This window comes from Hemitrygon akajei, chromosome 3 (genome assembly GCF_048418815.1).
Source record: "Hemitrygon akajei chromosome 3, sHemAka1.3, whole genome shotgun sequence".
Lineage (NCBI taxonomy): Eukaryota > Metazoa > Chordata > Chondrichthyes > Myliobatiformes > Dasyatidae > Hemitrygon > Hemitrygon akajei.
Window position 1 is genome coordinate 167,402,359 of NC_133126.1, and position 23,204 is coordinate 167,425,562.

Below are 23,204 nucleotides of genomic sequence, written 5' to 3' on the forward strand. Positions count from 1 at the left end.
AAGTTGAGAATATGTGCGCACTGTAAAGTTGTGACGGCTGGTTATTTGGACTCAAGTCCGTTTGGTCAACCTGTGCCCTAGCGCTATGCTCACAAAATAAGAACAGTGTCGGTCACCAACGAGCGCGGCAACGGTGTCAATGCTTTCAAAATAAATACAATTGTGAACCCGGACAACCCAGGGTTTCTGATCCAACAGGAGCTATGGATACCGCGCACCCTAAAACTAACTCTCCAAGAGATAATGCGCTCCGCACTGGGTCAATATTTGTTCAGATTAATGATACTGAGACTGAAGCTTTAGCAACCCATACTAGAAAGGAAATACCGACTAGCCACAAACACACCAACCACCAAATATTCAATCTCAAAAACTGCAAACGAATTTGTCGTCAGATTATTCCTGATTTCCTTATATCCGGACAGCGGAATTTTATTTTCCCATTACATACTAAATTTCCATCAAAGGGAATCTTTGTCGACAAACAAAAGTTACTGAGTCCGATTTTCAGCCAAATAATTATAGATTTTTAAAGAAAATCTGACAAATAATTATCTTCTGTGTAGCGCCCATCCGATTTCAAGAAAACAACACGTAAACATATTATAATATCTAAGTAAATAAATACAAAATGCTTTCGCAACAAAATGAATAATTTATCTCTTTAAAATGTTATCCGCAGACTACATTTAACCGGCACATATCTAATTACTCAAGCTAAAGCTGTGAGACTGGAATGAAATTAGCAGTCATTACTAGTCTTTTAACTATATGGTCCTTTTGATCAGCGGTAAATTAGCTTTCCGTCTAACAAAGCCTGTATAGCAAGCAGTGGGCCGTAAATAAGACAGCTCGACCTCCCCTTAACACCTTTTCTGTTGTCAATCACAGCTCTGCAATTCATCCCTAGATTAACCTTTATCTGCAAAATTCAAAAAAAATCTTTGTCCAAAGTGGCTAATTTTTAAACTGAAAAGATCTGTTAAATTTCAGTATAATTAACCGAAGTGTCAAAAACCCAGTCCAGTTTCTCAACCGATTTCAGAGGACTTGGCGTCTTGATAACGGAACAAGTAATAATGCAGGCAAGATTTTTTAAATTAGTTTTTCCCCTTTCAGCCACTCTGGTTTGCTATCCTGTTATTAAATTCGACATTGTATAATAGATTGCACGCTTCTGAACAATTTAACCTCTTCGCCCCTAAATAAATGAAATGCAGATTATAAATATATCTAGGTAGAAATATGCTGTTTTATCAACAAAACAACAGTTCAGATGAAATATTGAAAGATAAATACCGAGGGGAGAAAACTTTAATTACTGGCTATTCCAGCGCGTCTGCCACTCAGTATGGGCAGAGTTGGGGAAACTCGGTGAATTTTGGCAGCCGTATTGCCAGATAATGTTTTTTTTAAACATAAAAGAGTAAAATGTAAGGACTGTGAACAATGTATGAAAAATATGTTTCTTATTCTTTTTGAAACTCAATTTTAAAAACGCTTGCAATCGAAAACTGAGTTGTCTTGCTTGTTCCCAAATTACCAAATGAATACACGCATCCCTGCGGAGCACTGAAGGGGCCGTTAGGGGACGCCCGTGAGAGAAAAGGCCACTATCAAACCGCTTCCTACCGTCCCCCCGTCCCCCCCCCCCCCACCCCTCCAACCCTTTCCCACACACATACACACACACCATCATCAAACAAATACAAACACGGGGAAGTATAGCGCTATGGCGACCTGTTTCATCGTCCCAGCCATTAAGCGGAGGTCGATTGTATATTTTGGCGCTGTCAGCTGATTTTACACCCCTCCCTCCAACCCTCTTAGAAGTTCAGGGGACTCACCAAGTGAGAAATAGAAAACAACCATGATTTCTTATTGGCATCCACCGAAGGTCGTCACCTACGCTGCAGAAAGCGCTAGGCCCCTTTTTTTCTATTACATGCTACATTAGAACACTTCTGTCAACTCCTCCGACTGCGGATCAGCCTTGAAGCGTTCACACGCAAATGCTCGGCCGAATCTTCAGCAGTAATTGCACCAACACATTAAAGGTTCTTGACCCAACTGAGCTACCATCCTGCCAGCCAGAGGTTGAAGTCATACACAGGAGCGAAAACTGTTTTTGGGAAGGTTTTATTGAAAATAATCTAGTAGTTTTGCACTGTACGCCATGTTAGGGATATTTACCGGGTCTCCAGAAACAATTGATAGTACTGTCTGTCCCCAACTGTAAGACAAGAATCGCACAAGGACATTCTCCTTCAAAGTAAACATTTCAAAAAGTAGCAAAACGTTATGTTTGAACTACTTACAAGTACGTCTGTGGGTTGTCCGCAATACTGGCGCTCAGAAAGGAAGCGAACGACTCACTGCCGATGAAATTGATTGCGCCGTATCTTATCACTTTCTCCGGTCAGAGAGAGCAGAGTTGCGCGGAGTTTTTTCTTATATTTCTCTCCGTAAACACAGACAAGCGAGTCATGTCTGTTTAAAATCCGAGTCCCTGCGCTTTTTTGGTCGTTTGCGAACGTGTACAGTCCTCTTCATGTAAGCACCGAGGATATGGAAACGCTGCAACAAGAAAAGTCGTTTATGGAAAAAAATTCTAAAAGGCTGAACGTTTTAAAGAAAGAATGGACGCAGAACAACAGAAGTCAGTTATACTATGCTGCTCTATACCCCTACCGACAGACAGAAGAAAAAGCTTTATATTTTTTTCAGTGGGTATTCAAGATAATTTGAAGCCATTGTTTCTGCTACAGATGGTTCTTTTTAATACAATAACACTGCTCTTTGTGCATACTACCCACAATAAAATCTAAAGCGTTCTCTTGAATAACCATTTTGTTCTCTGTTGTATAGGGCCAACAAAAGCTGCCGTGAGGTAATGGTTTCGCTGTTTATTGAAACCATGGAATGGGGGCTGGATAAAGGAAAGAAAAAGACGTTACAAGGTCGCACGAAAACTCTTTATCCGAATAAAAATATTATTTAAAAGCAAAGGCTCTACTTTTAAATGAACTCTAGGACGACTTGTCAATAAAACAATGGCCTTCTTCCACTTTGCTGACTGGTAAATTATGTATCTATAGCGAGACATTTTTTAAAAAATTTGATACTGTATTTAGTGAAATATATCAGGAATGATGTAAAAGCTCGGACATCAGTTCCTCTCTCATCCTTTACACAGCTGGTCATAAAATCGCAGACAAGAGTTCATTCAGTGAAACAAGTTCTACAACACTAATGTTTGCCAGATGGTTTCGTTCTCTAGTACATACTGTTTAATAATGCTCACCGTCATATTTTCAAAGTTCTCTCTAAATGTATGTACTGGTCAATACAGCACCCACTCAGTTCTGGTCAATCAAACAGTTGCCAGCCGTATTTGCCCTGGACCATATATCACTTCAAACAATGTGCGCCCATAAATAAACTAGAATAAAAGTTGTTATCTGATTTTTCATCCATCTTAGAGGTTCTTAAACTCTAATTAAAATGCCTATCGGCACACCAGCTCTCTTGTTTAAGAACGGAGTAAATATATTTCGTGTCATGTAGAATCAGCATCAATTTAGTCTGTTTGACACGTAGCCCATGTATTTGGCTTGAGTTGAGGTCTTTATCGGCTTTGAGAGCAAGCTCCTCAGAAAGGGAAAGTCGGAAACAATGGATCTCTGCAGGGAAAGTTGTTAGTCACTGGCTCTCTGTTTGCCTACCTTTCTCTAGGAATTACTAGCTCATTCTCTCCCAGCTCCAGACTGACAGTAATCCACTTCAATGACTTCTGCCTTTTGTGTGTTTATAGAACATGTCTCAACCATAATCTCAAAGCTACAATTACAATAGGATGTCATGACTTTAACCTTAACACCACTTCCTTTAATTAACCTTCAGGGTGCACGAGAGCAGCATGTGTGGTAAAAAGTTGGTTTGTCAAATCGGAGACTTGATCGCCAATATGCAATATGCAGATGCTATAATGTCAATGGAATCTTTTTTTCCTCAAGAGTACGAAGAATTTTCCATAAACCGGTATCCACACATAACGTGTAACTCCCAAATACGAACATCAATTGTTACAATGTCTTCAACATCTGGTACATGAAGCAAATGGGAGAGAATCACCCATTGCCATCACATACCATATTATCAAATTACTCTCCAATGCCGTGCTATTAAGAGTTTTGCATGTTATTAACAGTTACTTATCTCATCTGCACACACTACTTTTTTATGCATAGGTACACAGTTGTTATTTTACAATCGTAGTGACATATAACTTAATCTGAGGTGATGTTACTGTTGTAATCCATACAGTCTCAGACGTCAATAAAAGTGTTTCTTCCGTTAGAAAATCAATTTTCAATTACCAGAGTTTCTCTGTACTAGTATAATAGATAGTGTCTTAAGAAATCTTTTCTCTCCTAACTGTTCTTCTTTTGATTTCGTCTGGAATAGATGCCATCCCTTGATTTGTAACCATATCTTCAGATTTTCAAATTGAGGCTTTTTTAAGACATAATACAAGCCGACCACAAAACGCATTTCAGTTAAAATGGCGCTAACAAACGATTTTTATTTATTATTCCACTGTTTTATCATATCTAGCATAAGCACATGTAAATATCTGATACCTTTCAGTAGGACATTTTCCCGTTTCCTCTCTAAGAACAAACTCAGTTTCCTTACAGTTAATATCCCATAAGATTATAAAGAAGAAACGATTGGAAATCCTAACTACGAAATGCTGCATTTCTCAACATGCCGCACGGTCACAAACAGGGAGTTTCTTCGGCGTGTTACGGCAGAATGAATCCGTAGGGTGGAAATATTTGACATTTCAACACCCTTGACAATTAGCAATATTCCCATCCCAATTCAAAGCTGCTAGTCTCTACAGACACAAGAACAACCGGCTCGGGCCAAAAATAAATTATATATTCATAGTTTCCACGTGTTCTCTGCCAGTGCACTAAAACAATTTACCCTTGTTTGGACGTGAACACTGTTGTTGATGCTTATCACATAAAACTACAATGCAAGATGTTGCCTTAGAGCGTATCATCTCCAGTATAAATGAAGGTGTCTCCTTATTAATCCTTTCTATATTTTTCCAAAACAAAAACCAATTACAAGTTGTAAAGCATAATATATTTTCTATGAGTTTTATTACTAATTGAATTACTGAAAAAGTAGTGTGGTTCTAAAGATCCACTATGGATACAGGAACTGACTTTATACAGTTTCTCTTAGGTCAAAATTAGCTGCATACTGCAAGATGTAAAATGCAAATAAAATAGAACACTTAAAATGCTCAGCAAGTTAGAAAACACCTGTGCAGAGGAAAACAGAGTCAGCTTACTGGGTGGATGTCCTTTTATATGCTGTGTCTAACCCTTTTTGTTTTTATTTCAGATTTGCATCATCTGCAGTTATTTTTCGGCTCTAGGATGAATGTGATTGTAGCAGAGATTTTGGAATTTTGGTTTGATGGCCAAACCAGTGTAAAGAGACACACCCCAAAATGTATCTAGGCTCCTTTACAAATTGCATCATACAAGATTAGTCTTTGGTAAGTACCTCAAAAGATTAATTCTGAATTCTAAGTTTAGTAGATCCAAAAGCCATTATTACCAATATTAAGTGTGTAGTATTCAATAAATCAGATCTATTCTTACCCATGAGATGCAGGTTCCAAATATTGTTCTCCAAATTATGGGATCTAGCCATGGCTTTTTAATGACCTTTTACATCTGATATTGAAAGTTCTTTGACCTCCACAGTTTCAGCTTTTTACTATTTGGAAGTTAATTTGTCTGATCCTTTTACTGGTCCGGACTAGATAATCTAGCAAAAGCCAACATTGAAATTTATTTGGTTATTTATTTAATCTATTTACTGTTACATTTGAAATTTTATTGCTCTTTCAGACAGTAAAATCTTAAGTTTAAGTATGCCTAAGCATTTTTAAATATTCATGTAATTATTCACAAAGAGATAATACAGATTATGGTTAAGTATTGGGGCAATGTTAAGGACCACTTCTCTAATAGAAATTACAAATGTAAACTAAAATTAAAATTAATATTCAATGAAGAGCATCTTTCCTCAGCATTGCAACTACATTGTAATAGCATTAGTATAGTACAGGAAAAATAGAAGCTCAGGGAATTTTAGAAATAATTAATAAGGGTACAAGAAGTGGATTTTATATTTTTCATATTTTTGGAAATTTGCTTACATTTCTGAAGCAATGGAAGTGGTGTATTACAATCTTACTTATCTCTATTTATTAAAACTACCCAGATGAAAACTAATAGATGTCAGAACAGCACAAATCAATATGGATTCTCAATTTGATAGGAGTACAAAATATCTTTGAGATTGATATCAATCTTTTAGTTCAGTACTTCAAAAGGCTAGTTTTAAACACTCTGCTTAACTCAATTGATACCAATTAAGATCTCACAATGAAGTGTAGGTATTAGTGACATTCTCCCAGGAGATTTTAACTGCCTTTCCTTTGAGATCCTTAAACTCACATTGCCTTGAGTTACACAATTTCACTGAAGTTCATCCAGTTATTATGACATTCAAATTTCAAAAGGTGACATATTCATTTCAGTATGTGTTTTACCTATCTCAACTTGTCATTTCCTTAGAAAATGCACCCAGGTTTAAAACGACATCTCTTTCAAATGTAGCATATCACAATGACCAGATGTGAATAGTTACAAGAACTTCTTGCTTAACAGAATTAGAGAAAAAAAAAACTAGGCTGTTTTGCAAAAAAAATCAGATTAGATCAAAAGGTTTTATCAATACCTGTAAAATTATGAGAAAGTTCATGTGTTCAAGTTCAGTGATTCAACTTCTATGTTTTACTCTTCTCAAAATCATCAACTAAATACCAGGTGACTGGATTTCACATATACGTATGACATTCATTTAAAAATTATTTCTGATATGAAGGAAGGACTAACAGAAATAAATTTACAGAAAATATTTTTGTCAAGGTTTTAGCTGGCCTGTTTTTCTTTGTTCCAGAATATAAAATAAATATCTTGGCTGGGATGTCTCTTTCCTCTCAATGCCTTCTGCTCTACCCTGGAACCCTTCCCTAAAGTACATTATATTTTTAGAGCAAAGAAGTTTTTAGCGTACCTAACTAATAACACTGTGCCTGTTTGCAGAACACAAATCTTTCTAAAAATCAGCATATGATATTTGATTCCCATAGTACTGATCATGGCACCTGTCAGGAAACCCCACCATAGAAATATACAAAAATATTAGAGATCGATGCAAGTGATTTCCAAGTAATTCAAGTAATTGGTCTCATTAAGTACATAATCCTTTCTACAGGTGAATGTTAATTTTAAAAATAAAGAAAGACCAGTAAGTAATTTGTATGACTATATACAATATCTTACACAAATAATCTTGAAAAAAACTGATTTTAGCATGGTTCACGTTGATCTGCTTTACAGATTAAACTCAGAACACTTTAATCGTATTAACCATCAAATAAGCTAAATCAATGATCAATTTAATCACATTAGATAACCTCTATGGCAATCTTTCACTGGGCTATACTAAATAATCCTTGGTAATTTATCTTAATCTTTTCTTTATAATTGCTACTACTAAACGATTGTCCATAACTCAGAAGATTGTACAATGCTATTTAAATTAAATTAGGGATGGATAATGTGATAGATTTCTATACTTAATCACACAAGAGGGGTAAAAGAGAAGCTAACTCAATTTGACATGGGGTGGGATAAAAGACTAATTACCACTGAATTCATTAATAAAGAAAGACAAACAATGAGACCTTAAGTCTTATTTAATGATTCCATAATCAAAACTAAAATAGCTGGTGTACTTTAGATGATTTTTAAAAAATGAACAGTGTAATATAGATTGAAGGAAATAAATTCCCATGACTATTGGAAGTGAAAGGATCTTGCTACAATTCTGGTTCTTGACAGTTCTTAATTGTGTAGTAAGTGCTTTGAGCTGTGAATTCTGCAGGTACAGATAGTGAAAGTAATTAGAATGGCTCCCAAACAGTGTTGTGTTGCAAAAGCATGACAAATGAAACCTGTTGTCAATGCAAAGGTCAAGGTTTGCCAAACTGTTTCTCTACAGTGCTGTTTCCAGACCACCATCATAGATGGTTTTTGATTCACATGAAATGAGATGGCTGAGACCCAGGCTGTTATGTCAAAGGAAAAACCACAATCAATTTTAGTAGCTTTATAATTAATAACATTCAATATTTAAGTTAATAGTTTAAAATCTTCTTCCTCCCTTTTTGTGACCATGCATTTATTAGTGTGGCAGCTTTCCTTCATTATAAAATGGTTCAGAAATGGAAATCTTGGTCTGAAATTTCCTTGGTGGCAAACCCGAAGTTATAATCAAAATGACAGATCTCCTTGGAGAAACTCAAAACATAAAATAGATAGAGCTGTGCTTAAAAAAATTCTAAAGCTTTAGAAAAAATATTTCTAAAAATCAGAAATCAGCATTTCAACCCATTAATAATTTATATAAGTGAAAACGAATGTTTTGGGGATTTTGGCAGACATGGATGTCAGTGATATTTCACAATACTGACAATCTGTCCTGTCTTGAGGTACTGGTGGACCCCCTTCATTGTGGCTGTCAATGGTGCTAATTTTTGAATGTTTTTTATATAGTAAAGCAAATGTTGATTTATGCTGACCTACAGAATGTGGCAGATTCATCTTGGTCACAGAAACAATCATTTTCCATGCAATTTATGAGATACATGTTTTTCACTAAACAGTAATAAAATACTGTGTTAATAGTTTATTAGTTCATAAAAAGCTGCAGTAAAATTGCACCTAACAAGCTATGCATGCTAGCTTCACTGACTGGTGTTAGTGCTTGACTTCCAAGAATGCACCTTGTACAAGTACTTGTTCTCTTTGGAGTACAAAGTTTTCACTTTATTGCACAAAAAGTGTGAGCTATTTCAGGATTCTCATGTACCTGTTGAATTTAACAAGCACTAATTGGCTAACAGCCTGTATCTTGTAAAAGGAAACTGGCCTTGAATTCAACTAGTGTTAAGCTGCTTGGGAAGCACATGTTGCATCAGGGCATCACATACATGATTCTAAATCTACCTTGTTAGGTAGTTATTATAGAACACTACATCATACAAGCAGACCCTTTAGACCACCTGGTCCATGCCAACCTATTCTTATGCCAAGTATTATGGACGATAGCCTTCCATACCCCTCTTATCCATGTACCTGTCCAAACTTCTCTCAAGTGTTGCAATTGAACCCATTCACGCATCCCCAAGATCATTGTAGAAGTGGGCACCCTGAAGAACGTCAGCACAAGGGGTAACCTTAGAAGCCACCAACGGCAGTCAAAGGGCTTGTAGGAGCTCATGTGCCTGTAGTGATGCCCCAGGGGCTCGCCCTCATGCACATTTTTTCCATGTCACACACTTCCAGCTGGGCCAAGTGGGAAGTGAACTGTTTGCAGTTCCTCTCCATCTAAAATCTCCTCAAATGCACAGCAGTTTAGCCATGAGGAGGTAGCGCCACAGAGAAGCAGTAAGAAGGAAAAGGCTTACTGAGCATACGTGCCAAGGATCACACAAAGTGTGCCACAAACATTAGTGCTGGGTTTCCCATTGTTTGGTCTGCATATTAACGATTTGCATATAAAAGTAAGGTTGCAGATGACGTCAAAATTGGTAGTGTGCTGAACAGGTGCTGAAGATTACCTACGGTTACAACAGGATCTAGATCAACTGGGAAAGTGGACAAAGGAATGGCTGATGGAATTCAACTCAGACAAGTGTGAAGTTAAACATTTGGGGAGTTAAATCAAAGAGGTGCACAGTGAATAGCAGGGCCCTGGGGAGTGTTGTACAACTGAATAATCCAGGGGTACAAGTACATACTTCTCTGAAAGTGACAACATAGTAGACAGGATGGCAAAGAAGAAGTACGTACACAATGCTGGAAGAACTCAGCATCCATGAGAAAAGAGTAGCCAACGTTTCGGGCCGAGACCCTTCATCAGGAATCAGGAATCAGGAATTCCTGATGAAGGGTCTCGGACCGAAACGTTGACTACTCTTTTCTCACGGATGCTGCCTGACCTGCTGAGTTCTTCCAGCGTTGTGTACATATTCTTTGATCCACAGCATCTGCAGGTGTATTTCTGGGCAAAGAATTAGTATAGCATGGCTACCAACACTGGTTGAGGCACAGAGTACAAGGGAAAGTGAAACTGCACTTCTGGGGTTGCAGGTAGTTCTGGTCACCATAATATAGGAGAGGTGTAATTAAATTGGAGAGGATGCAGGAAGATTCATGGGATTTGGACCGGAAGGTTTGATATATTAGCAGAGACGAGGACTGAGGTACGCTGGGACTCTTTTCTCTGGAGCAAAGGAGGTTGAAAAGTGACCTTATCGAAGTTCATAAAATCATGAAGGGCATAAGGAGAATATTTACAGTCTTTTTCTCAGGATAGGGGAATCTAAAACTAGAGGGTATAGGTTTAAGGGGAGAGGAGAAAGTTTTAAAGTTCCGAGGGTGATGGATATGTTGACTGATCTGCCACAGGAAGTCTCCACAGGTAGAGACAGAAATTACAATGCTTACAAGACATTTGAACAGCGAGATGGGAAAGGCTTAGAGAGAAATGGGCTAAAGACAGGCAAATGGGATAGTTCTAATAGGCATGAGCAAGTTGGGCTGAAGGTCCATATTGTATAACGTCATGATTCTAAGGGTGATCAGTCAACGACTGTATGTTTTTATTCTTGATTTGATGAAAAATATTTCTCAGGTTGAGTTGCTTGTTTTTGGTTTTGATGACCTGTGCAGAAGGGGTCATTGTGATATTGAGCAATAGAGGGATGGCAGTGTAGCTAGTACAGTATGAAGTTCAGTGGACTGAGCTTTCTCTTTATTTATCACCATCCATGATTGCTGGCCATCACTGTCACCTTTACTGTGCTTACAGAATTTTGACATTACTGTTAAGTGACAACTTCATTGTAATAAACAAACAGCCATAAATTGAAAGAAAATATATATTTCATACTGTTGTATGAAAGTAACAATTTTTCTTTCTTTTAGGTAGTAGCATTTGAAGATTGGCTGTGTAAGAAAGGGGAAGTGTTCATGTTTCTGCTGTTCAATTGGGAAATGATACACACAGTGGTAGATGGCAACAAGAAATTAGAGAGGGGCTTGGGATGGAATGCAACAGCCTTCTTTATCCTAAAAGAAATATAGCTTTGTTAATTGCCTCTGATGTTGCACTTATGAAGATAATACAGAACTCTCTTCAGTGCCTTGGAACTAAAGCAAACTTTACAGGTGGTGAATATCTTTATTAGATATAGCACCTTAAGGTTCAAGAAAGTTCAAAGGTTCATTTATTATCAAAGCATGTATCCATATACAATTTGAAATCTGTATTCTCCACATAGCCTCAAAAACAAGAATATAAAAGTTGTCCAGAGAGAAATATCAAACCCACGCCCATACAAAAATGAACGGTATCCCAATCATCATCATCCCTCACAGCAACATGTACATATTCTACGACGGTGCTGCTGCCAGAAAACATAATCACTTGAAGCCAGAGGATTTCTGGTCAAAAATGACATTGTTGGGGAAAGAGATATCAGTAATATTGATGATTACCAATGGGAGATATCAATACATCTACAATTGGGAAAACCATTGCCAGATTTTCTTCCTCTATTTTCCACAGTTGCTCAATGACCAGGCTGTATAGCATTAAGCAGAAGACCCAGTCTAGAGAGTGCTGCAGACCACTTGAGTGACCCAGACAGCAACATCCTGAGGACCACGAAGGCACTTTGCAACAAGTTCCATGCAGTTGAGCAATTCCCATAGGACAACGATCCTGATCTGAAGGAAGGAGTCAGTTTCCTTTGATTCCTCATCTAACACTATTAGCAACTCCAGCTGCAATTCAACAATCATAAAGATAACGATTAGATTCATTTGTCACATGTACATCAAATATACGGTGAACTGCATCATTTACATCAAATCAAATCAGCGAGGATTATGCTGAGCTGCCGCAGGTGTCCCCGCACTTCCGGTGCCAAAACAGTATGCCCACAACTCACTAACCTTAACCATACATCTTTGGAATATGGGAGGAAACCTGAGCACCAGGAGGAAACCCACTTGGTCATGGGGAGAATGTACAAACTCCTTCCAGGCAGCTGCAAGAATTGAACTTTCATCAGTGATCACTGATACTGTAAACCAATGCACTAACCACGATGCTACCATACCAGCTGCTATAGATGCAATCATGTGGTCTGGGCTTCCCAGATGCATGGCCTAAACCACCAAAAGCTTTTTTTTCTTTAGACTGGGTTACTGGAGCCAGAAGACCACATAGATCTTGTTGGAAGGTGCTATAATTTATTGCAGGCGGCCACACCATTTCTAAGCTCAGCATTGTCATAGAAAGCAGATTAAACTCTCCAGACATGGATGCGTGGCTGAAGATCTGCTGGATCATTATGAAAACATTTAAGATTATGAGTGGGATTTACAAATTAGGTGAATGGCAAAGTTTATCCTCTCTAGGAATGTAGAATGTGGGAGCACTCTACAAATTAGTAGGTTGTCCAAACATCTACCTTTGCCACTCAATGGTATTGCCATTGCCAAGTACCTCATCATCAGCAGACAGACGGGATACCATTAAAAAGGAACTCAGTTGGATCAGCCACATAAATATTGTGACTACAAGAACAGGTCAGAAGCTGGGTATCCTGTGAAAAGTGACTCATCTCCTGATACTCCAAAGTCATCATTGAAATGGATTGCCCTCCTATTGTCTAAATGAGTGCAGCTTCAACAACTTTCAAGAGCTTTGACACCGTCCAGGACAAAGTAGTTCCTTGCTTAATTGGCACCCATCAACCACACCGAATATTCATTCCTTCCACCATCAGAGCAAAGTGGCTGTAGTGTGTGTATTGTCTATAAATGACCTACGGTTACTCATCTGGACTAATCGACAATTCTTCAATTCATAACCTCTACCATTAAGATTGATGTGGACAGCCGATTCCCCCAAACATAAACCATCCTGATCTGGAAAAGTATTTATAGGGAGAAGCACTGTCCACGATTCGGGCTGAGACCCTTTGTGGGTCACGAAGGGGTTCGGCCCGAAACATCAACAGTGCTTCTCCCTATAGATGCTGCCTGGCCTGCTGCGTTCCACCAGCATTTTGTGTGTTTTGCTTGAATTTCCAGCATCTGCAGATTTCCTCATGTTTGCTGGAGAAGTATTGCTGGGTTTGCATTATTGGCTGTAAATCCAGCCTCCCTAAGCCCAACAGTAAAGTAGGAGCATCTTCACTAGGACTGAAAAAGATCACCCCCACTTACTTTCTCAAGGACAATTAGGTATGGTCAATAAATGTTGGCTTTGCCTGTGACACTCAGATCTCATATATGAATGAATAAATCTTTAAAAATCCTCTCTCAGGCAGCCATGAATCTTTAGAATTCTCTGCTAGAGTTAAATAATTGGCTGTGTTCAATGTGAAGTTAGCAGATATTTGATCTGGAGAGAAATTAATGGGAGTGAAGAGAAAATGGAATTGAGGACAAGATCAGATCAGTCATGACCTTACTGAATGGCAGAGCAGACCTATGGGACAGTGTGACTCCTTCTAATTTCTTCTTTTTGTATCTTATTTTTGATGACAGATTTCTGTCATCACCATCTTAAAAATACATTGAGCAAGGCTCTAGGTCCTTCTTTTTCAGATATTTTGAACAGAAGCCTCAAAACACCACACACAAAATGCTGGTGGAACACAGCAGGCCAGGCAGCATCTATAAGGAGAAGCTCTGTCGACGTTTCGGGCCGAGACCCTTCGTCAGGACAAAATTCTTCAATTCTGAGGGGTTGGAAGTAGGTCCTTCCAATCAGAGACTTCTACCATTTTTTCTTTAGCAGCTCTCTTTGGCTAACTGGGAGAAACACCAAACAATAAAAAGCAACCTTAACATCAGCACCTGCACAAACTTGCTCCAAATTTCCAAAATAATTTTGGTCCCATTGAAAGGAAGGCCCTTCTATCTATCCAACCATCCACAAACCTACAGGTGATTGATGATCCCAGAGGAGCAAAGGTTGTCCCTGCTATTCAAGCCTGTTCTCCTTAAACATCTGGAATTGTTGATCTGTGATTTAATTTATGACAACAGTCAATTGACGTCACCTATGTGGACTCCATGTGCTTCATACATGGGTGTTTCATGCAAAGGAAAGCAAGCAAATGGAGGATTCCCAATCACTTCGTGAATAATTTGACAACTTAAACCAATGGTGCAGTTCAGTGTTTCCAAGCTTTATAAACAAAAACTTAATATATTCATGCCCTGATTCCACTCATCCTTATTCCCCTGCCCACAATCTCACCAACACTTGATGAAATCATGGGCCACTCCTTTTAAGGAGACAACCCAGGATCCTTCGGGCCACTGACTGGTCGTACAGTCAATGCATAGTTTTTGTGAACTTTTTAAATAAATTTCAATCATATTTTGAAAAAAGTGACTCAACACCATGTTTCCAAGGGCATTTAGAAATAGGCAATAAATGTTGGTCTTGATAGCAGCACTAACAAATGGCTAGCGAGTGAACCCTGATTCAGTAAGGAGGGCAAAAGAGCTGTTGGGGTAGGGCATCCTAGTAAAACTGAAGTCAATGGTCATCAAAGGGAATTCACCTCAGAGGTTGGAGTGACACAGTACATCATACAAAATGGTTGGCACATCAGAATGGGGGAGAAATGTGTTCTAAGTAACCTTAACCCGTGGAATGATTGTTGGTGCCAGATGGGGTGGTTTGAGTAACTTAGAAACTGCTGATCCCCTGGGATTTTCACACACAACAGTTTCTAGAATTTTATAGACAATGGTGCAGTAAAACAAAAAAAAAATCCAGTGAGCAGCTGTTCTGTGGAGTGGAGGAAAATACCTTATTAATGAGAGAGTTCAAAGGAGAATGTCCAGACTGGTTCAAACTGACAAGAAGGCATCAGTAGCTCAAATAACCTTGCCGTTACCACAGTGGTGTGCGAAAGAGTATTTCTGAAGGCAGAATACATCAAACATTGAAGTTGATGGGCTATAGCAGCAGATAACCACAAACACACAGTCAGTGACCAGTTCCCTAGGTACAGGAGTATATGTCTTGAAATTTGTTGTTTTGCAGCAGCAGTACAGTAATATATATATAAAAAGTATGTAAATCAGTTAAAGTTAATTAAAATAAGTTGCCATAAGAAATACAGTTCTATTAAAAATTGATAGTGCAAAAAGAGAGCAAAACAGTGAGGTAGTATTAATGGGTTCATGCTGACACTGAACAGCAGCATTCACAAAGTTAGCACAAATCCTAAAAAAGGATTGTTCCAAAATTTGCGAAGGAAAAAACCAATATGTCGTATGAAAAGAGTCACTTAAGAAGGCGCCTGAAAAGCTGAAGAATTTATTGCCAGATTTGCTCCTTGGTCCATATGTAATGCTGCTATGCTCTCAGTGATGAACCCATAATGCTCGGGAATGCTATATGCCTTTAGTTAAATTCCAAAACTGCTGTTACTGAGAGATAACATATTTAAATCCTTAACCCATTTCTCCCATGGTAGTTTTCTGATCACAATATGACATGATCCGCATAAACTAAAGACTCAGTGGGCATACATTAGCTTTGCACTGCAGTTCAAAGTTTGTGTTTTTAATTTTCTTGTTCCCAAATCCACCTGGTCACAAAAGGTTTAAATTATCCCGACTATTTTAGAATTTTTGTAGAGAATGAGTAACTAAATAAGAAAGGGTGTACAAAATAGTTGCTGCATGCCAATAGTGGTCATTCTTTTTTGAAAAAAAATGTAAGTGTAATGTAGTCTCAATTGAGGAAAGAGCAGCTAAATCATAGGTTTGTGCAACTCTCAGCCAGAAGTCTCTTTCTTATCAAACTGTTTTTATAGTAAAATAATGTTAATATTAAACAGAGACAAATGGAAATTAAATGTGGTCTTAACATAATTTATGGATATGTGAATAATCATGTTAGCTAAATTATGTTAATCTATGACTAGAATTATTTTGTGCCACAATTGATCATGCATGAGTTGTAAATCCAGATCAGATTTTTACCAATATTATCTTGCTTGGGGAGATAGAACAAGCATTTTATCTGGAGAAGCTGCTATATAGTGGGTCTCTATGTCTCTTAAAGTAGTCTGTAATACAAAAAGATAATAAATAAAGAATGTCTAATATTTAGATAATGTCTTTCATAGCAAGTTCCCCAAACAAGAAGTGAATAATGACCTACAAATCTATATTTGTGATGTTGATTGAACAGTAAGTATTTGCTAGAATAGCAAATGCTCAACTTTGAAACAGAACTAGAGGATCCTTCATGTTTCATTGGCAAGGCAGCCCTTCCAACATTACTGCTCTGATCAGGGTTTCTGTGCTCAAGGTTTCAAAGTATGCTTGTGTTGCCTCAGAGACAAATATTACTATATCATGACTTACACTATTTTCTACATAGACTTTAATAGCACATATAGTGCTATTTTTTACAGAAAGAATTCTTCCTTTTTCTTCTTAACACAGTGAAAGAAAAATAAAACTTTCTAGACAAATAGGCACAAAATGCAGACTATCTCTTTAAATGAACTGTTAAATAAAAAGACAATTGGAAAAAATGTTATTAGAACAGATTGGAAGGATCAAATTCTTGGCAGAACATAACACCTATAAACTACTGATCATTTGTGAAACACAACTAGTCAGATTGGCTGACAGTTCTTAAGTTTTTTACTCCTGCATCACAACATTATATATCTGGTTAGGGAGCAACTTCACAGCTCTGCTTTTATCCATGTTGAATATCTGTTATTCATCAACAGATTAACAAATATATTAAATTTCATTAGAAAGCAAAGTATTGAAATTCTGTAGAAGTACAACATTTTATGACTGTTTAAAAACATCATAAGATATGAACTGGGCAATTAAAATGTTAGTTCAAACTCCACTTCCCAAATAGTGCATTGATACAACTAGACTGTTATATGTGCCTAATAGCACTATTTAAATTGTCATAAGCCAACACACTCTCAATATGGGGACGATATTGGTGAGCCAGAGAACGTTGCATGTGACTAAACAATCTGGTTACATCCATAGTTGTGAACAGAAAACACATTGAAGAATAAACCCTAATTATAAACTAGAATTGAAACACTGGTGTGCAGTGGGCAAAGATGATATCAGATATACAAATGAGAAAGGTAAAGGAAGCTTTTCCATAATTAACCAGAAAACATTACAGAGTGCAAAATATCAATATCAAGCTGGAATATGAAGGCTAACTAAATATATAATAAATGAAACTGAAATGTCTATATCATACATACCAAAATAATAATTACATAATATATGCAATACTGGCCTAATTTAGGACACATATTATGTAAAGACAAAATGGTTAAAAAATATACTTCTGTAGTACCCACATGACTACTTGCTTAATTGTATTTACTTAATTCAGGAATAAATAAGTTTGAAAGGCAAATGTATTTTGGTGTAGAAGGAGCCAACAGAACCGTAAGAAGTTCTAAATTAAATATAGAGGATATATCTTTGGAAAATTGACAGCTTTTGATGAATTTTTCATAGTGTAATATAAAGAAGGGTAATTTTATATCAGATTGTTATAAGAACCTGTCTATTTGGTCAAATAGATGTGCCCAGGTTTCACTAAGCAAGAAGAGGTTTGCAGCTGAAGTTATAACACAGATTCTGCAAAGGATCCATTGGTTTTTTATGTTGGCTTGGAGCAGATCCTGCTTGGACTTGGTGATAGGTAATGCAGCTGCAGCCATAGCATACCACATTGTTCTTCCCTAGCTGAAATCTGCAGCAGCAATCAACTTCACCAGTGGATTTCTCACCTTGCTGGTGTTTGACTTTCTGAGCAAACACAAGAGTTTTTGAGGAGACAAAGTAGGTGGGAGTCAATTTCACTGACTCCTAATATTTAAAATTGGCATTCTAACAAGTGCTTCATATTTTTGTACATAGTACCTAAAAGAGGAGAACAAGTGAACTGGAGGGAAGGGCTTTAACGGGCTATAATGCTTCTTCATCACTTTTTAAATTGTTTTCTCCTTTAAGTAAAGTATGAGTTATATTCACTGCTTTATTATTTTATGCATACTTAGAGAATTATTGTGATTGTTTAAAAATTATTTTTTTAAACTAGTAATTTGGTGGCATTTAGATTATTGTTCCATGAGGTACTGTTTCACGGACAAATTTGAAATACTCTAAAATGGATTCTTTCAGCTTGGAAATAATCTCCACTGAAACTGAATCCTTGCTATTTTGCTTAACACTTTTGAAAATAGTAAACTCATCATAAAAATCTCTTGAATTTTAGACTTATTTCTGTCGCTTTCTTAAAGAAATTACTAGAACTACCATTCCTCAGGAATTGATGCCACATCTGGAAAAACACCAGTGCTGTGGATATTGGAAATCTGAAGTAAAAGCAGAATTATTGGAATACTCAGCGTCTGTAGAGAGGGAAATAAAGACAAGATTTCAAGTCAACAACATTTTTTCATAATCCTCTAAGTATCACTGACCGACATGTTAATTCTGTTATCTTGAGTGACAGATGAGTATTTCCAGAATTTTCTGGATTTGTATTTAGAAAATTGTTTTAATAAAACAAGCTTTTAAAATCCTGTGAAATATGTTTGGTCCATTTCGTTTTCAAACTCTGTTTCTGAACCATTACTATCATGAAGCATGAACAAACTATTCGGCTGAAGAATTAAACTGCTGACTAACTTCCCACAGGGAACAAATTGAGCAGTTGAATTTTGGTTCACAAAGAAAAAACAGGTAACTGACTATAATGGACTGTAATGTCAAAGTTCACTTAAAATGAATGGCATCGTTTTTGCATAAAACCTTCCCTTACAATGAGTAAAAGAACGCTAATCATTAGTCTTCTTATCAACATGGTTCTCAGGATCAAGGGTGACTTGTTTTCGTTACCGATCTATGGGTACTGTGTGACTGATAAGGTCAGTGTAGGACGCACATTTTGGGGCAGAAGGTGCTTGGGTTAGGAGTTTAAGAGATAGTGTACTGTACTCCTTACATTAGGGTGAACAGTGCATAAACTGAAGGCTCACAGTGACATCTGAATGCTCCCCCTCCACTCTGAGCTATTATGGACTCTGAAACCCCAACAATCAGTGTAGACACAGATGTCCCCAAAAAGGCTTTGAAAACCTCCTTGAATCTTCTCCTCTGTTCACCTGGTAATCTCTTCCCATTGTAGAGTTCAGAAAAAAGTGATTGTTTGGGAAGTCTGGCTTTAGGGACTAATGACTAACTACCATATTAATGTTTGCATCTTTATTAGTGGAAAGTACAGTAGGAGATAATGCGACAGCAACTTTCACGGGGAGGGATGTCATTTAGTACTGATTTGCAATATGTCCCAAATGGAGAACATTCTGACTGGTTGCATCAGTCTGGTATGGAGCCTCCAATGCACAGGATCACAACAGCCAGACATACTTTATTGATCCCGAGGGAAATTGGGTTTCGTTACAGCCGCACCAAGAATAGTGAAGAAATATAGCAATATAAAACCATAAATAATTAAATAGTAATAAGTTAATTATGCCAAGTGGAAATAAGTCCAGGACCAGCCTATTGACTCAGGGTGTCTGACACTCCGAGGGAGGAGTTGTAAAGTTTGATGGCCACAGATAGGAATGACTTCCTATGACGCTCTGTGTTACATCTCGGTGGAATGAGTCTCTGGCTGAATGTATTCCTGTGCCTAACCAGTACATTATGGAGTGGATGGGAGACATTGTCCAAGATGGCATGCAACTTGGACAGCATCCTCTTTTGAGACACCACCGTCAGAGAGTCCAGTTCCACCCCCACAACATCACTGGCCTTACGAATGAGTTTGTTGATTCTGTTGGTGTCTGCTACCCTCAGCCTGCTGCCCCAGCACACAACAGCAAACATGGTCGCACTGGCCACCACAGCCTCGTAGAACATCCTCAGCATCCTCAACAAGAAGCTGCCATTTTCATCACGAACACAACTACAACCACCACTCCTTCCCCCACCATCAAGGGCATCTTCAAATGGCGGGACCTCAAGAAGTTGGCATCTATCACCAGCTGGTCATGCCCTCTTTGGTGTTACTACCTTCGGTGAGGAGGTCCAGAATCCTGAAGATCTATATTCAATGTTTTAAGAACTGCTTCTTCCTCTGCACCATCAGATTGCCATGAACCCTGCCTTGTTATTCATCTTTTGCACTATTCATTTATTTTGTAACTTATACCATTGTACTGTTGCCACAAAACAATACATTTCATGATAGATATTAGTGATAATCAACCTGATTCTTATTCTGTAATTTCTCTGTGCAATATGTGTAGCTCACTTTACTTGCTTTTTGTGTAAGACAATTTTTCTGCAACAGGACCACAGCCAAAGTCAAATATGCAGTTTCCATTCTGCTGGCAGTACTCCAGAGTATTAAATAAAAAGCTCCTGAAGAATGCATAGTAATTAAATGTTGAAAATAATATCAGTCAATACGTTTCTATTCCTTAATGTGGGAAGCTAGCCCCCACCTCACCCAACCCTGACCTCCATAATGAACTCTCTGAAATTTGTTTAAAATAATCAGTAACAAGAAATGAATGTTAAAAAAAAACAAATAATAAGTAAAACTCACATCACATCTACTGTTGCGTTCCTTGCTGTGTTTTGTTTTTTCATTCAGGCAACAAGCCAAATCAAAAATATATCAGAAGTTTATATTTAGTATTTAACTTCTTTCCTTGGTACTTAGACCCAGTATCATTATCATTTAGCATTTCTGATTTCTCACAAGTTTTGAACTCTGCAATATGTGGGTTGGAAACCAGATTGTTGTGAGAAATGGTTTATTGCCTCGTTGTTGTTAACAGTCTGACAGTCCCCATTTTTCCAACGGAGAGTAGCTAGACTCCAGTCTGTCAGTTGTTAGGGGTTTTCTATTATGCAAATATGATGCTCTTGGGCCTTCATGATGATTTTAGGATTATGCAGGGTGGAGTATTTTGCTCTGGATGAAGCATAGTGTATTAGCTCATTGCCAAGACAAAGACATGTCCAGCAGCCAAGTTGTACAATACTTTTGGTGCGGTGCGGGAGAATCTCCACAAAATCCACTCTCATAGGGTCTCCTGGGGTGCCCGCCTGGAAACTGACCATCCCGTAATAATGGCATCTTGCCTTAAATATGTACCAAGCTGTAGATTATTAACTACACTTTGCCAAAAAAAAACACTAACTTATAATGAGACAAACTAAATAGATTTTAATCAATATTTTATTGTTAATTCAACTTCATATCTGATATCAAAATCCTCAACACTTTCTCTGTCACTTCTAGACTTAAGTATCCTAATATTCTCTAGGTGAGTTTTCTCCATAAACTTCAGCTCAAGTAAATCTCTGCCCCCTGTTTTGTATGCCAGAAGTCCTGCTCAGCTCTCACCACAATCTCTGCTAAGCTTTACGAGTTCTCAGTGAGTTAAATTCAAAATTCTTCCCATTATGCTGGATTACTTTTATGGCCACACCAACTGTTCCTTCTATAACCTCTTCTAGAAATGGAGGTAGTTGTAATAACAGAATAATTGATAGCTCTACAGACACAAAATATACCATATAACAGCTGGATGTAGAGGCAAACATAGGCACCATGATGAATACAGTAAAAAGCATGGAATAGGGGCAGCTGTATCACATCAGCAAAGTGTGCTATAATGACTGACTGCATTGTTATTTTTTCAAGTAAAAGCAATTGCAACCACTTCATTCAACCTTTGATCTTCTGGCCCATGAAACACTGTTATTTTATCACTTATTTAATGCAAATAAAATAAAACTGGGCACCTGTTAGAGCCTCCAATGGAAGCAGCAATAAGACCAAGTGATCATCGAAAAGCCTGTGACTGGTAATTATTTTCCACTTGCTCAGGCACATCTTTACAACAAATATGCTTGGAAATATTAACGTTGTTCTCAACATCTGCATTGATGGTTTTCAGAAGGGTTATTTTTCTTTGAATGCTAAATATAGTAGGAAGAAAATATAAAAATGTGAACACAAATGTAAATGCATTCAGACAACATTTTTGCAAATCCTTTTTGCTTAACTTGCAACTATTTCATTTAAAAACTATTCTTTCCAAAGGGCATTGAGCTAAAAGTAAAGTCAATACTTCGGCAATGTTCATTTTGGTGCTGATAGAGCTTCACTGTAACTTGTTATTTATTTATTAAAGAAGTCCAACCGTAGAAATCACAGGCATTTTACTGATAGCTACAGAAATGCTTTATTACCAGATTATTTTTCTATATGCTTGATAAACATATAGGCCTATTTAAAACACTGTTCCAAAAGAACTAATACTAAGATTAAAAAGGCACATGGGAATTGTTTGGTGCTGAACTGATCACAACACAGTCTCTGGCATCCAACCCAGTTCACAGATGCCATGATACAAACAACTTCCATGATGGCCTAATTTGGAACAATGCCATTATAATTTGTCAGGGCAGTCAATAGTGAAACAGCCATTGGGGAGGCTTGGCCAGTAGGAATGGGATTTCAGCATTTACATGGGCATCACAAAACCTATGATCACTTGCACTGAGAAATGCTAGCACTTTAGAATGGAACTACTAGTCTTCCCAGCAAAATCCCATTGTTTGCAAACACACACTCAATGGTAACTCAATGCTTAAAAGCATGCAGACGTGGTCTATAAACTTCAGCTCAAGTAAATCTCTGCCTCCTGTTTTTTTATACTGTAAGTCCTGCTCACCTCTCACCACAGTCCTTGCTAAGCTTCACGAGTTGTCAGTGCATTAAATTCAAAATTCAGACCAAACATCAGAATGGGGAAGAAACATGATCTAAGACCTTTGAACGTGGGACATTTGTTGGAGCCAGATGTGTGGTTGGAGTAGCTCCTGGGACCTTCACAC

General features: G+C 37.7%; 1 long non-coding RNA gene across 2 annotated transcripts in view; it reads left to right on the plus strand.

Annotated features, from left to right (window-relative positions):
- Nucleotides 1-2,572: 2,572 nt before the first annotated feature.
- LOC140725597 (uncharacterized) overlaps nt 2,573-23,204 on the plus strand; it is a 30,496-nt gene continuing 9,864 nt past the window's right edge. Inside the window, exons 1-4 of one of the 2 annotated variants that reach the window (XR_012098390.1) lie at nt 2,573-2,726; nt 2,869-2,960; nt 5,425-5,581; nt 18,578-18,776. This is a non-coding gene — a long non-coding RNA (uncharacterized lncRNA). Of the gene's footprint in view, nt 2,727-2,868; nt 2,961-5,424; nt 5,582-18,577; nt 18,777-23,204 lie in introns of those variants that run through there. The other variant, XR_012098391.1, reaches the window with a different exon arrangement.